The sequence below is a fragment of the Hippopotamus amphibius genome, chromosome 2, assembly GCF_030028045.1.
Source record: "Hippopotamus amphibius kiboko isolate mHipAmp2 chromosome 2, mHipAmp2.hap2, whole genome shotgun sequence".
NCBI lineage: Eukaryota > Metazoa > Chordata > Mammalia > Artiodactyla > Hippopotamidae > Hippopotamus > Hippopotamus amphibius.
This window is the reverse complement of record NC_080187.1, coordinates 105,124,282-105,141,534: the sequence shown is the minus strand read 5'-3', so window position 1 is coordinate 105,141,534 and position 17,253 is coordinate 105,124,282. Positions and strand designations below refer to the sequence as shown.

General features: G+C 34.6%; 1 pseudogene; it reads left to right on the top strand.

Annotated features, from left to right (window-relative positions):
• LOC130844408 (tigger transposable element-derived protein 1-like) overlaps nt 1-8,625 on the top strand; it is a 179,273-nt pseudogene extending 170,648 nt beyond the window's left edge.
• The last annotated feature ends 8,628 nt before the right edge of the window (nt 8,626-17,253 follow it).

Below are 17,253 nucleotides of genomic sequence, written 5' to 3'. Positions count from 1 at the left end.
TCACCAACCACAAATGGAGCAGGAGTGGGACCCCAGGTGCTCTCTGTGACCCGGGGGCTCTGTGAGAATTCTTTTCCTGGTACCTGTTCCCACTGGGCTGACATGCGCAGTAATTGGAGCTCTGATGCTTACACAGCCTGGTGGTTCTGACCCCTTCAGGTCAAATCACCTTTCACTTAACAAAGGAAAAGGTTGAAATTTGGGCAGATGCTTAGAGAAAATGAAATGTACTGATATTTGGGGCAAAGCTATTATGAAAAGTACATCCTCTCTTTGGGGTATCTTAAAATAGATATGAATTGCCTAAGGATATATTTTGCTTGACGAGTAATAATAACAGCTGCATAAACAAGCCTGAGACATCTCTTTGAAGTTTTGACTGACTTACATTTTCTAATTTTTTTGGCCTCAGAAGCATCCTAGATCACCATTTGACAAATTTGGTATTTCAAACCAAAATGAGAAAATATGTGGAAATATAGTTTCCAATGCTGCAAATTTGCTATATTTACCTAGAGAAGTTAAGAATCTGAATCATACACTGTTGTAGTCATTTTTCCAATTGTATTATTTAAAATCAACTTCTCTTAATTTTTAATAAAGCATTGGACACAAGAATTCAGACAGGAATTAAGAATATTTTCTCATAACATGTTCAGTAAATGTGACATGTTAAAATGTTAAGTAAAGCAACAGTTGAAGTGGTTGGCTTACCAAATCTACAGACCCAGTTCCATCTGGTGTATTTAGAATGCAGTCTGTCCTATTAAAAAAGTGAATTCTCTGTATTCTATTATTTTAAGCCTTTATACGCAAGTGTCTTTCTTGATGAATTGCAAGGCTTGAATTCATAGGTCAATGTTCAACGTGACAAGCAGATTAGTTTTAAACACTGTTAATTCAATATTGATCACTGTTAAACTCTTTGGCAGCTGGTGGAGAAACTTCTTTCGAATAATTTATGAGTGTTCCTGTCTGTTATGAACTTTCAAAAAGTCTATAGTCTGCATCTGTTATGTTTGAGCTTCTTACATTCAGTATACCCTACACTCACCCCCACCGTTATTGATATTTCTTCCATACAACTTGCATCTTATTAGTACTATGAAGAGTAATTTTCACAATGATTAATATGGTTTTGTTTATTTTGGATCTTTTCTTTTCCAGCGTGTATCTTTATGGTCATGTCCTTTATGTGGATGAGTTTTTCACCTGCCTCCCAAGCAGGGACCTCTTCAGTAGAAAATAGCAATGCAGGATTTTTTTCACATGAAGATGACTTCATGGTATTTCTCCCAAAGTAGACTGCATTGTTTCAGAGCCAATGTGGCCTTTCCTTCAACCATAAGGCACTAATTATCTGTGTATACTGTGAGTTCCTGCCACAATAAAGTAGCATAAGAAATTGAATCCTCATAATTAAAAAATAATATTCACTAATGCAATGACACATGAAATTATTCCCTCTAAAATATCCCTATGTAGTTTACTCATGTAATTATTTAATTAATATGTGTATGTCATACAAAAATTCAAAGCAAATTAATATTAAATAAAACATCTTGCAAAAGATATAGCATTTTGTGAGTTAAAATGATGTTGAATTACTTCTTAAATCACTAGAATGGTTAAGTTATGAATTAGAAAAGTTAAAAATAAAAAAATGCTCTAGTTGTATAAAAATAACTTAAAATCACAGGGTGTAAAAGTACTCCAAACATTGATGAAACATTTTATATTCTTAAAAATTAAATGTGCTGGCATTTAGTACTATAATATTTTATTATAAAACTAATATGTAGGTGTAATCTTCTGCTTTAGCAAGTTTTTAAATTAATTTTTACTGGAGTATAGTTGCTTTACAATGTTGTGTTAGTTTTTGCTGTACAGCAAAAACAGTTATACATATACATATATCCACTCTTTCTTAGATTCCTTTCCCATATAGGCCATTACAGAGTATTGAGTGGAGTTCCCTGTAATATACAGTGCATTATTAATAGTTATCTATTTGATAAATAGTAGTGTGTATGTATCGATCCCAGTCTCTCCATTTATACCTCCCCGCTTCCCCCTTGGTAACCATAACTTTGTTCTCTACATCTGTGGCTCTGTTTCTGTTTTTTATATAAGTTCATTTGCGTTAGCAGTTTTTAATGTTAGTGTCATTATGATCTACTCATTTGTCCAAAGCAAAAATCTGGGGATAAATCTCCCCTTCAAAATGTAATACTTCATTTTCCATGTTCATCATTTTCCAGGTTTGTTGATTTTCACCTCTCGGGGCTTCTCCAATCCACATGTGCTTTACTCTCAGCACAGAGAGGGGTCTAGGGCAGCCTCTCATTAACCATCACTTCATTCCTTCAAGCATTTGCTAACTGTCTTAGACATCGATGCATCTAGTGCAGACCTTGTCATGTTGTGTTTACATTTCTCAATCTCTTACTAAATTATCACTTTCTGAATTGTAGGGACTGTGTTTTTTTTTTCATAAGCCCGTTCCCAGTACATATGCCTATTTTGTGTTTCAGAAAAGATCTGCCAAAATATTGTTCGAGTATCTGTTCAGGTCAAAATGGGAACAAAAGAAATTCAATTTCCAAATCAACAGAATGGGAAACTGTGTTAATTCCCAGTATGAGATTAACTGAAAAAAACAGGCATTGGTTTTTGCACTCTGGCTTTCGTCCTGCCAGTAAAATGACTAACCAGATTGAAGTGGGTTCAGAAGAAAGTGGTCTCACTGAGGATGTGTAACCTGTGAGTGGGAGTATGTTGTTAGCAGCTTGGAGTGAAAAACAAGAGATGACTAATGATGATCTGATGGAGAAGAGGAAGAAGAGGAAGTCGGATTTTTGTTTTATAGTTTGTGTGCTTTTAACAATTCTGCATAAATTTTTACCATTTGAGAAGTTATAGAAACTGATTTAACTATATTTTCTTACTGAGAGTGTGGAGTAAGCATTGTACCTTTCTGTATAATCTTTTCTCCAAAATCAGTGTGCTGTGGATATACAATCTTAATACATTGAATCTCCCTCTCAACTACTATGTCTCAGCTACTTTTGCTTTCATCAGTGATAGCAAAAACTTATTTTGATATGTTTCTAAATTTTTATGGAGCTATAACACCAGGAAATTAATAAATCTTCTCACATTGGAAAGTCTATCCTATGTAGAATTTAAAAAATCTTATTAACTAAGCTTATTAACCATGTCTGATTGTTAATATAGTACATGTGGAGTCACATAAGTAAATTCTCAAAATATGAGACACCTGGGTTTTAGGAAACATATTTCTCTGCTTGAGGCGTGTTCATCTACACACTTTTCAAATTTGTCCTGGCTTTTGCTTGAATACACATTCGAACATTGAATGTGTTTCTCAAACAAACACAGGGGTTTAATCCTATAGTTTAAGATGGTTGAGCTGATTATAGACCAAACATAAGCCCTAAAACTATAAAACTTTTAGAATAAAATTTAGGAGAAAAATCTTTCTTACTATGAGCTGATTATACACCTAAACATAAGCCCTAAAACTATAAAACTTTTAGAAGAAAATTTAGGGGAAAAGTCTTTCTTACAATATTTCCGAGGTCATGAAATCACAAACTATAAAAGAAAAACACTAAGGAACCTGATCAAAAGTAATGAGTAGTGCTCCTCACAAGACAGTTAAGAAAATGAAAAGTGAATTGTAGTCTCAGAGAAAATATTAGCAAAATATGTATCTGATAAAGCACTTATATCCAGAATAAATGATGTATACTTCCAACTCAATAATAAGACAAATGAGTCAATATTAAATGGGTAAAAGATCTGAACAAATACTTCACTAAAGTAGATGAATGAATGGTTAATAAGTGTATGGAAACATGCTCAACATCATTAATCATTAAATACAAATTAAATTACAAATTAAATGCAAATTACAATGACAATTAAATGTCACTATACACCCATTAGAGTGGTTCAAATTAAAAATCATGGCTATAGGAAGCAGCACATACTGTCCTATGTTGTTGGTGGGGATGAAGATAAATGATGTGGCCGATTTAGACACCAGCTTTGCAGTCCATTCCACAGGTAAACATAAAGTCACCACATGATTCAACAGTCCCTCTTTCTGATATTTACCCAAGATTAATTAAAACATAAACACACAAATACTTACAATCAATTTTTATATCAGTCCATTAATATTCCTCTCAAAATGAAAATAACTCAAATGTCCATCAACTTGTGAACAGATAAAAAATGTGATGAAAATATGTACAATTGAATGCTTTTCATCAAAAACAGAGAAAAATACTAATACACAAAATAGCACGGGTGAAACACAAAAGCAATTTGTTTTGTGACAAAAACAAGACACGTGGATGAATATATACTTTATGAATCTATTTATGAAACTCAAGAAAAGTCATGTGTTAACAGATTAGTCATTTCCAGGTGGATGGTGTATATGGATTTACTAATCATGGCTGTAGGGTGACTGTTATCCAACTTTATATACTTATCAATAGCATTTGAGTTATATACCTAGAAAAGAGTATTTCCTTGTATGTGTTAAGAATTTCAAGTTTGTACTGCTTGCTGCATGACAGGCCAATAAATTGAGTTGTTGGGGCAAGGAATAGCAACTTTGTCAGAAAACCAGCAGATTGAGAAGATGGTGGATTACCACCCCAAAGAACCATCTTCCCCGAGTTAGAATTCAGGTTTCTTTTATATTAAAAGGGAAGGGGTGTGTGGCTGGTTGTTGCAGACTTCTTGGTGTCGGATCCATCCTTTCTTCTTGCAGCTGTCCACGTAAGTCTGGTCATGATGTTCATGTAAACCTCTAATAGGACAAATGTTATTCTCCATTCTGCAACTTTTTATTTCTATGTGAATGGATAAGTGTTATCTCTTTAAAGGTCAGAGCCTTGAGAATGGGTTATCCTGTATATTTCAGGGTATAGGCAGCAATCTTAACTTGTGGCAAAAGTGACAGAGTACAAAGGTTAAAGTAAAAGAAACAGATCTAAAATGGAGTCAGATGTATTCTTCCCTATTACATATGTATATTGGAACTCCAAAAGCTAAAAATATTTTACAAATATATTAAGAAAATTGATGAGCAAGAATCCCTTATTTTTTTAATTAATTAATTTATTTATTTATTGGCTGTGTTGGGTCTTCATTGCTGCGCACAGGCTTTCTCTAGCTGCAGAGAGCAAGGACTACTCTTCGTGGCGGTGCACAGGCTTCTCATTGTGGTGGCTTCTCTTTGGCGGAGCACAGGCTCTAGGTGACTGGACTTCAGTAGTTGTGGCACGTGGGCTCAATAGTTGTGGCTCACGGGCTGTAGAGTTCAGGCTCAGTAGTTGTGGCGCACGGGCTTAGTTGCTCCACGGCATGTGGGATCTTTCCAGACCAGAGGTCAAACCCTTGTCCCCTGCATTGGCAGGCGGATTCTTAACCACTGCGCCACCAGGGAAGTCCCAAGAATCCCTTCGTATGTTAATCAAATCAAATATTTTTTACAATTATTATTAGTTCATAATTTATTATATTTAATTTGGGAAAGGACAAAATTACACATAGGGTGATAAAAATAAAATAATTTTATTTTCTATACATCATCCAGGAAACAAACTGATATACTGCTTGCCAGCTTTTATAAATTAAATGCTCATGATAAAATGTCTAAGATAACTAATAAATAATAGAAAAAGACTATGTAACATAGCTACTATCACTTAAAAGAGAGATATAACAAGAAAAAGGTATACTCCTTTTATTGTATTTTGCTTTATTGTGCTTTGTAGATACCCCATTTTTGATGAACCAAATGTTTGTGGCAACCCTGCATCTAGCAAGTCTGTTGGCACCATTTTTCCAACAGCATTTGCTCACTTTGTTCTCTGTGTTACAATTCTTGCAATATTTCCAACTTTTTCATTATTATTATGTGACTATGGTGATCTGTGATTCGTGATCTTGGATGTTACTATTGTAATTGTTTTGGGGCCTCCACACACCTCACCCATATAAGGTCAGGAACTTAATCATCAATGTTGCGTGTTTTCTGACTACTCCACCAACCGGCCATTCCCTGTCCCTCTCCCTCTCCTCGGGCTTCCCTACTGTACACAACGACATTTAAAGTAGACCAATTAATAACCCCACAATTGCCTCTATGTGTTCAAGTGAAAGGAAAAGTCACACATCTCTCACTTTAAGTCAAAAGCTAGAAATGATTAAGCATAGTGAGGAAGGCATTTTTTTGTTTGTTTTTAATTTATTTGTTTATTGGCTGAGTTGGATCTTCATTGCTCCATGCAGACTTTCTCTAGTTGCAGAGAGCAGGGGTTACACTTTACTATGATGCGCGGGCTTCCTATTGCTGTGGCTTCTCTTGTTGTGGAGCATGGGCTCTAGGTGTGCAGGCTTCATTAGTTGTGGCACGTGGGCTCAATAGTTGTGGCTCGTAGGTTCTAGAGCACAGGCTCAGTAGTTGTGGTATGTGGGCTTAGTTGCTCCACGGCATGTGGGATCTTCCTGGACCAGGGATTGAAATGTGTTCCCTGCTTTGGCAGGCGGATTCTTAATCACTGTGCCACCAGGGAATTCCCCAAGGAAGGCATGTTGAAAGCCAAGACAGGCTGAAAGCCATGACTCTTTCACCAAACAGCCACGTTCTGAATGCAAAGGAAAAGTTCTTGAAGGAAATTACAAACTGAATCTAAAATATGATACAAATGGACTTATTTACAGAACAGAAACAGACTCATAGACATAGAAAACAAACTTATGGTTACCACAAGGGAAAGAGAGAGGAGGAGGAATAGATTAGGATTTTTGGGTTAACAGATACACACTACTGTATACACACTACTATATAAAAAGCAGATAAACAACAAGGACCTATGTATAGCACAGGGCACTATATTCAATATCCCGTAATAAACCATAATGAAAAAGAATATGGAAAAGAATTATATATAACTGAATCACTTTGTTGTACACCTGAAATTAAACTATATTTCAATTTTTAAAAAATGTGCTATTCCAGTGAATACATAAATGATAAGAAAGTGAATCAGTCTTATTACTGATATGGAGAAAGTTTTAGTGGTCTCAATAGAAGATGAAACCATTCACAACATTCCCTTAAGCCAAAACCCAATCCAGACCAAGGCCCCAACTCTCTTCAATTCTGTGAAGGCTGAGAGAGGTGAGGAAGCTGCAGAAGAGAAGTCTGAAGGTAGCTGAGGTTGGTTCATGAGATTTAAGGAAAGATCTTTATAACATAAGATACAAGGTGAAACAGCAAGTGTTGATGTAGAGGCTGTAGTAAGTTATCCAGAAGATCTAGTTAAGATAATTCATGAAGGTGGCTACAGTGAACAACAGATTTTCAGTGTAGACAAAATAGCCTCGTATTGAAAGAAGGTGTCATCTAGGACTTTCATAGCTAGAGAGGAGAAGTCAATGCCTGGCTACAAAGTTTCAAAGGACAGATTAACTCTCTTGATAGGGGCTAATGTAGCTGGTGACTTTTAAGTTGAAACCAATGCCCATTTACCATTTAAAAAATCCTAGGACCCTTAAGAATTATGCTTAGTCTATTCTTCCTGTGATTTATCAATGGAATGGCAAAACCTGAATAGTAACACATTTGTTTACAATGTAGTTTACTGAATATTCTAAGCCTACTGTTAAGATCTACTGCTCAGAAAAAAAAAATTCCCTTCAAAATATTACTGCTCATTGGCAATATACCTCATCATCCAAGAGCTGTAATGGAGATGGACACTGAGATTAGTGTTTTCATGACTGCTCACACAACATCCATTCTGCAGCCTATGGATCAAGGAGGAATTTCAACTTTCAAGTCATATTATTTAAGAAATAAATTTAATAAGACTAGCTGTGACAGATAATGATTCTTCTGATGAATCAAGGCAAAGTCAACTGTAAACTCTCTGGAAAGGATTCACTATTGTAGATACCAATAAGAAGATTCATAATTCATGGGAAGAAGTCAAAATATCAACATTAACAGGAGTTTGGAAGAAGTTGATTCCAACCCTCATGGATGACTTTGAAGAGTTCTAGACTTCACTGGTGGAAGTAACTGCAGATGTGGTAGAAATAGCCAAGGAACTAGAATAAGAAGTGGAGCCTGAAGATATGATTGAATTGCTGCAGTCTTTTGATAAAACTTTAATGAATGACAAGTTGCTTCTGTAAGAGCAAAGAAAGTGGTTCCTTGAGATGGATTTTATTCTTTGTGAAGATGCTGTAAGGATGGTTGAAATGACAGCAAAGGATTTAGAATATTATCTACACTTAGTTGATAAAGCAGAAGCAGGATTTGAGAGGATTAACCCTAATTTTGAAAGAAGTTCTGCTATGGATAAAATGCTATCAAACAGCATTGCATGTGACATAGAAATCATTCATAAAAAGAAGCGTTAGTCCATGTGGCAGACTTCATTGTTGTATTGTTTTAAGAAATTGCCACAGCCACTCCAGACTTCAGCAACCACCACCCTAATCAGTCAGCAGCCGTGAACATCGAGGCAAGACCTTCCACCAACAAAAAGATTGTGACTTTCTAAAGGCTAACATGATGGTTATCATTTTTAGCAAAAAAAAAAAAAAAAAAGTGTTTTTTAAATTAAGTATATAAATTGTTTTTTAAGACATAATGTTGGGCTTCCCTAGTGGCACAGTGGTTAAGAACCCGCCTGCCAATGCAGGGGACACGGGTTTGAGCCCTGGTCCGGGAAGATCCCACATGCTGTGGAGCAACTAAGCCCATGTGCCACAACTACTGATGCCCGTGTGCCTAGAGCCTGTGCTCCGCAACAGGAGAAGCCACCGCAGTGAGAGGCCTGTGCACCACAACAAAGAGTAGCCCCTGCTCTGTGCAACTTGAGAAAGCCTGCGCAGCAGCAACAAAGACGCAATGCAGCCAATAAATAAATTAATAAATAAAAAAGACATAATACTTAATAGACATCACTATACTATAAGCATAACTTTTATATGCACTGGGAAAACAAAAATATTTGTGAGATTTGCCTTATTGCAATATTTGCTTTATTACAGTGGTCTATAACCAAACCCAAAATATGTCTGAGCTATGCCTGTATAGAAAACCCAAAAGCAACAAGTAATGTTTGAAAAAAAAATCTAAATATTTTTATTACTACAGTGAATTTAAACAAAGTCATCGTGTCAACTAAAAGACTAGGATACCAGATTATATGTTAAAATCTAGTAACATGCTGTTTATAAGATACACACTAAAATCATAAGATTATGGAAAGCTTGAAAAGAAAAGGATGGAAAAGACACAAGAGAAATAAATAAAGAATGGAAAAAAAGAAGCTGTCTGTTATTGAACAAAACATTCAATTAACTAAGTAAGCAAATAATAAAATACTCTAAAACTATATGAATTTTCAACAGATACAACAAAAGAAGAAAGAAAAAATTCACCATTACAATATGTAACTGTACCATCTCTCTTAATTATTTGTTTTGCAGGCAAACATTTAGTGAAAATATAAAAATTTTGAACAACACAAATAATGACTTCCATTTATTGAAAATACATAGAATAATTTATGAATTACTTGAACACAATTGAACACTTACAAACAACTAGCCATTTTCTAAAATAAAAATTATCATATATTAAGAATGTATAAAACCCCTCCTCTTATGATAAGACAAGTAAATTTTAACAGCCAGTAAAAAAACAGGAAACAACAACAAAAATCTATGTGCTTGAAAATTTAAAAGCACAGCGCTAAAAACCTCAGTTCAAAAATAATTCATGTTGATAATTTATAAAGTAATTAGACTATACTATATATGCATATCAATAAATGTGATATACAGTGACAATAATTCTTAGAGGGAAATTATCAAAAGTTCTTGTAATAAAATGATATTTAAAAATGACTATCATTCTAATAAAGATGTTAGTAAAATAATAAGGAAAATATTATATTGAAGAAGAAATTAATGATATAGAACACCAAGTTATAATAGACAGTTATCAACAAAGCCAAATGTTAATTCTTTGATATGACTAATTAAATAAAAAATATTTTTAAGGGAGTCAAGAAACAAAAATGAGACATACCTAATGTAATAATTTAGTACAATATATTTATTTTTAATGCAATTTATTTAATACAATTTATTGCAACAATTGTATCAAATATTTTAAAATGTGTGAGAATGCTATTAAAATCTTCATGGCAATATATTTGTAGCTTAGATGATATGGACAACTTTCTAGGAAAATATACTTAATTAAAATAAATTCAAGAAAGAATGTTTAAGTAATACTGTCACCAATTAAAAATGAATCAACTTTAGACATTTTCCTAAAGGAAGTAAATTGGTATGGTATTTATTACAGGTAAATTATTTTCAAAATATGAGGAAACCGGTCATTCTTTCTGTATTTGTTTCTCTTTTATAAAATACGAAACAAAACAAAAACAAAAAAACAAACCAAAAAAACCCCACCTCCCAAGTATTTTTATGAGGTCTGCACAACTTCTTTGACACAATTAGACACATGCAGGAAAAGAAAGTTTTTTCTGAATGATTGCATTTATGATACAGATTTTTTTTTTAAATCTTAAACAAAATGTTAGCAAATGCAATCAAACCATGTGCAGAAATCTAATATATTATGAAATAGAGTTAACCTAGAAATATTAGAGCAGTTTTTAACAAAATATAGTATTTGACCATATTCACAGATTAAAGCAGAAAGACATATGAGCGTCTAAGAAAATGTAGGAAAAGCATTGACAAATTTCAGCATTTATTCTTGAATCAATTCAGTACATGTACTTATCCTGATAATGTATATCTACATAAAGCTTTCAGAAATTATAATTCTCAATAGTGAAATATTAGAATTCACTCTAAGTAAAGAATGAAACTAAAATGTGCACTTTCCTTGCTTCCCCCAGCTAGTATTTCCAGTGAAAAAAAAAAGAGTAAATAATACAAGAATGATAAAGAAAACAAATATGTGAATATTGTGGTAGATGTGACTATCTTCATTGAGAATCCAAAATAGTATACAAACATATGATTAGATATAATAGATAAATTTGGCAATATATCTGCTAGAAAATCAATATACAAGCATCAACTAAATTTTAGACACTAACAGGGAGCATATAGAAAATACAATATTTATTTCATTAAAAAATAGCTCAATAACTAATTAAACCATGTCACAGAAAATATAATTTATTTATTTCCTAATTAATATTTAGACTGAGTACTATCCCAATTAAAATCCCAGTAAGATTTTGCTAAACCTTGGCAAGCTCTTTCTCATATTTATATACAAAGAGTATAGACTAGGGAAGTTGTCCTACCAGATAGTAAAGTTGATTTTAAACCTAGGACAGTTGAGACTGTGAGTTATAAGGCAGGGGTAGTGATATGAGATAATAGAACAGGAAAAAAAATCTCAGGAACAGACAGACTTATGTGAAAACTGGGATGTTGCAGATTTCCCTTTGCATGGCATTAGGGAAATGATCCTAGAATAATTTGTTATCTTTAGAGGAATATTGAAGTTAGATCTTTAGTAATCACTATATACTAGAAAAGAATTGCTGATGGATTAATCCTTTAAATGAGATGAAACATTTTTAGTCATTTGGAAAAAAGTATGTTTTTTTGTTCATTTTATGTGTATGAATCACAGCACTGAAATCAATTCATATAATTATCCAAATGTACAGAGAAAAATATGTAGTAAAGAGAAATACATGAAATAGGAGCAGTAGAAATGGGTTCTTCTTTAGCAAATGATACCTTTACTAAAGCTTTCCCCAAAATCATCTCAATTGAGACTATTGACAAACTATGAAAACAAGTACAGAAGGTGTTATTTCCCCAATTCTTTAAGGTAATTGTTAGACAGGAAATGCCTGCCCCCCAACAGAGATGTCCAAGTCCTAATTCCTAAAACTTGTGACTGTTACCTTGCAAAGCAAAAGGGACTTTGCAGATGTGATTAAGTGTTGGATACCAATTGGACCAGATAGAGGAGAGAGTTTTCTCATCAGTTAGTTTGGTGTCAAAGACATGGTGTGTGCTGAGCACTTCACTGACTCAAAGAATTGGACAGACTGTGAAGGGCAGTATTTCCCAGCCAGAAAAATTATTTTTTTAAGATAGCAAAATGTGATAATATTTGGAAAATTTAAAAAAAATTATAAACGATACAGTATGGTAAGAAATTTTTATGATGCAGCAATAGAAATTATTACTAAATGTATTAACCAGATATCACATCATTTACATTTGATCAGTAAAATGAACAACCTCCCTCATCAATAAACACCTTAAAGGTTGTGAAAAAGTCAGTTGGAGAAACAGTTCACCAGGTGTCCATAGCATTCTTGCATGTTCTTGCTGTGTGACAGACTGAAAGCTCTCCTGTTCTGAGTGGGCTCTGTGGCTGATCACATAGGTAACTGTGTAGGTCAACAGGATCCATGTGACTACTGTGTAACTGCCTGCTTCCCTGGGTATGTATGTGGAGGATGTGAAAGAGGACCAGGAGGACAGGCATGTTTGCTGCTTGGTACAGTGTTTGCTCTTTGGTTAACACAGGCAGGGCCCTCAGCCCTGAGTCCCTCTATGAATCCTGTCTACTTTGCAAATGCTATGTATGTGCTTGTCAGAAATAAACACAGCTGAATGCTAGATAAAGCTGGAAGGATGGATTTCTATCATGCTATACTAATGCTATAAGGAAGAGTCCAGCATGAACTGAGCTCAATTTTGATTTGTTCAGAGGTAACTCAGTATTTTAAAAGGAGAGTGAGGGAGGGGCGTGAGCAAGGGCACAGTGGATTCAGTGAACAAAAAATACAAAAGGAGGACAGGAATGTCGGTCAGTCCATGAACCCCACCCCGGTTTTCTAACCAGTGTTTATGGAAATTAGGTTCCTCTCCTTCTACAAAGGCTGGGGGACCCTCTCTTCAGGTTTTGGCTGGAACAACTAGTACATTTCTTTTGGCAGCTTCAGCTTTTTCAGGAAGGCACTTTAAAAGGTGGAAAGATCACCCTAAAGATGTGGCCTTGAGCTCTTAGAAACCATGTTAGTGTTTTGTTCAAGACTTCATAAGCCTAGGTTGAGGCTTGTTGAGAAAAGGGCTAAGAGGAGCCTAGTAGAGTTTGGTCAAGGAGAGAATCCTGTCAACCTTGACCCAGTTCTTCATTCTCATGGAATTGAGGGCAGGAGAATAGGTGAAAATATGGCAATACTTTATTTGATATTTGCTCTTGTGCTGTGAGTAATGGTTTCTTCTCTCTGATGTAGAATTTTCTTGTCATTGCCAGTATCTATGATATGGTGCTGTCAAGCTAACATGTGAGTTTGCAGGTAGGGCACAATCTCAGACGCTTCACATTCCTAACAGCCATCAACCTACAGAAGATATTTGTGACACCTGGCAGCAACAAGTAGTATACTATGTATAGAAAGAATTTCTGGGAATTAATGAGAAAAGGGAAAAACAACAGAGTAAAATCAGACCTAAGGAAGGATTGGTTGTTTAAAGTAGGAGAAAAATGTTAAGTAAACAAATAAATATATGTTCTTAACTTCATTTGTAATTAGTGAAATAAACATAAATGAGATCACAATAAGATAGAATTTTACACTCATGATTTTGGCCACAAATAAGATGTGTGACAATACCCAGTTTTGGATAGGATATGGAATGATGAAAAATTTTATAATTTGTTGTTTTGAGTGTACAATGGTAAAAACCACTTTGGAATAGAATAACATTCAATACTCTTAAATCCTGCAATATTTTTTATTGCCTTGCAAGTGAAGGGGAGCAGATACACCACTTCAAATGTGACATAGGCATTCAGGCACCCCAAATTATGCCTTTTTGTGTGTGTGTGTGTGTGTGTGTGTGTGTGTGTACTGATTATTTTGAGCTGTAGGCACTTGGTTAAAAGGTAGTAGAGGGAGAGGCCTTCTCTGAACTCCTTTTATCTGTCCAGACATGAATCCTGCGAAAGGAACAAAAGGAACTGCATGGCCACAAATCTCCTCCCCAGGAGTTTCATCACCCAGGGAAGGTTGACTCTTAATCACAGAAGAGACTAGAAATCAACTCCACACCGAGACAAACTTTGTCACAGACTGTCAGATCTCCCATCTCTCCTTCTGAGGGCCCATTCATCTTTCCTAAAAATCATTTTCTCTCTCCCAAGTTGTCGACCTCTCCCTTCCCCTTTCTCTATTAAGATGATATTTAAACCTGAATTTTAAGCCACTTGGGGAGTTACTTACTTTTCCCTGCGTATCTCCCATGTATATATGAGATATACATGTTAATACACTTCTGTTTGTTTTCCTCTTGTTAATCTGTCTTTTATGACAGAGGGTCTCAGCCAAGAACTCACAAGAGTGGAGGGAAAATTATTTTTCTTCCTTACACAAGAATGCAGTAGGGGACAGGTAGGAGGTATTAATAGCAATGTTATTCATAAGGGAGTGGACTGAATCAGTAACCCAAATACCCATTTATGTATACTAAATTAAAGAAACTATTTTACAAATGTGGTATTGAACAAACTAAAGTCATACTCAGTGACATGAATGTCATAAAAATGAGTCCTTAAAAGCAAATCTTAGCATATTACACTTTTTCTGTAAAGTCCAGAACAAAATTTTTAAAATAAAAATATATGATGAATTGTTGAATGCATACCATGAAGCCAAAATTCAATCTATACATCTTCCTAGACTTACAATGAGGCTATGTCCCGATACACCCATAGTAGGTTGAAAATGCATTTAACACATCTAACTAGGGAACATCCTAGCTTAGCCTAGCCTGCCTTAAATGTGCTCAGAACACTTACAGTAGCCTGCAGCTAGAAAAGATCATCTAACACAAGCTCTATTTTGTAATAAGTATTGAATATCTTATGTAAGGTCCTGGACACCAAAAGTGAAAGCAGAATGGTTGTGTGGGTATATAATGGTATTAAGTGTATTGATTGTTCACCCTGGTGATCGCCTCGCTGATGGGGGAGCTGTGCTCACTGCCCCCATCACAAGAGGGCATCAGACCACGTATCACTAGCCCAGGAAAAGATCACAATTCTAAATTCAAAGTACGGTTTCTACTGAATGCCTATTGCTTTCATTCCGTCATAAAGTCAAAATATTGTAAGTTGAACCATCATAAGTTAGGGACCATCTGTAGTTGCTTGGCAACAGGACAAGGAGACAGAAATTGAGACAATAAACATGTATATTCAATCATATTTGTAACATTGAAATTAAGTATGGTAATGTGGTCAAGGTTATTTATTTTTATGCTTTGTAACATGTATTCTTCTTATGATCAAATACTGTATAATAACTTAAACATCATATGATAAAACAAGAATTTGTACTACACATAGAAATATAATAATGAATTCATAATCTGGATATAAAGAGTATAGTTTCTATAATGTCTAAGAAGAAAACTATACAAATAATTTCACTTAGCTATTGAATTTCACGGAAATATCTTTATTTTCCAAATTCTGGGGTACCTTCTTGTTCAGTTCTAGTAATTTTACAGCTTTTGTTTTATCACTTAAACCAGAAAGGCCATAGAAAAATTTCTCCTGTCTCTAAAATTATTTAGGTTCTACTTTGACCAGTGAATGATAACCATTTAATTATTTAACCAGATACGCTCTGAAGTTGAAACTCAAACAAGTTTTAATATCAGCGATTGTGCTAGATTCACTCACTAAACAATATTTTTCACGGCTAAAATATCTCCTTATTTTAGATCCATGTTTTCTTACTCCAAATTCAGGAACAATAATATCCATACCTGTAATGTAAATTGTAAGTGTAGGTATAAAAATTTATGACTTCCATGTATTACCATTTTGAAAATATTATTTATTTGTTTACTTAAACTGGTATCCATATCGGTTGTCTTATTCTAAGTGCCCAGCCTGGCAGACATGAATAGGATCAAAGGAGTGTATTAATTAAACTTATCCCAAGTTCATACAAGTAAAGTTTGTCAGGGAATTTATGTGTTGACTTAGGTGTAAATTGTTTCTTCCACAGTGTGTATGTGTATCTTCCCTTATTCTACCATCCATGCTCTATCATCCATAAACAATTTAAGAGCATTAAGTTAGCGTTATTCTAAGAAGACCTAATAACTACCGTGTAGTGGTTTTCTTTCCAATGTGTTTCAACAAATTAGCTGTAAGTCAAGCATGACAAGTCATTAATCCTTGTTAGTTTTCCTTCAGGTGTCAAGAAAATAGACTTTCCCAACTTGAGGAATTTGGCTCAACCTCAAGAAAAGCTAACAAAAACAAAGAATTCCTCTTTCATTTTACCAGGAAAGATAACTTTCATATAAATTGTGTCAATGAGAAATCCTCATAGAAGAGAATTTTGTGATTGTTATTGTACCTATTATTCCCGTCAGATTTTCCTACTAAGTAAAGAGTGTTTTTCATTTTGTATACTGTAGCATGGGCACATGGACCAGAAAATTCATGAAAATTAAGAAACAGATCTTCACTTAGCCTGCTATTACATTTTATGTTTCCTTATTTCTCTACTTAGCTCCCATATTTCTTTGTTTGCCAAATAGGAAATGTGATGGAAGTGATGAAGTGTAGCTCTTTCAGGGACCCATTGCTGGAGGGATGAAGGGGGTGGAGATTGGGGAGCTGAGGGATAGTGTTCTTTGCAAAACAATGCACTCTGTGCAAGTTTCTTTCTACTCCGTTGTTAACATAGTTTCCTCTTAGAGACTAGCAGTACATTTAACATGGTTGTATAATTGCAGTTATAGAAAGGTGATTTTTAATAATAGTGCAGATATCTCAAAGGGATGAAAAAGGAATATCCCTTTTATTCTCAATTTATTCTCCTTCCTTCTGAGGATCTAAGTTTGCCCTAAGATTATCAGTGACAGGGAGAATAAATGAGTGTGCCCTGGCGATGCAAGATGGTAGACACCTTCTGTTGGTTTTCTCTGAGACCATTTTTGCATTTCTGGTGAACCTTATGCTAGGTTTTTCCATATCTGTGTAAATCTTTTCTGGTTCCACTGTAAAATGACATTAGTTGTCCCCCGATCTTCAAGGTGGTTAAAATAGTTACAAAAACTTAGATTTACCTTATAACAGTATCT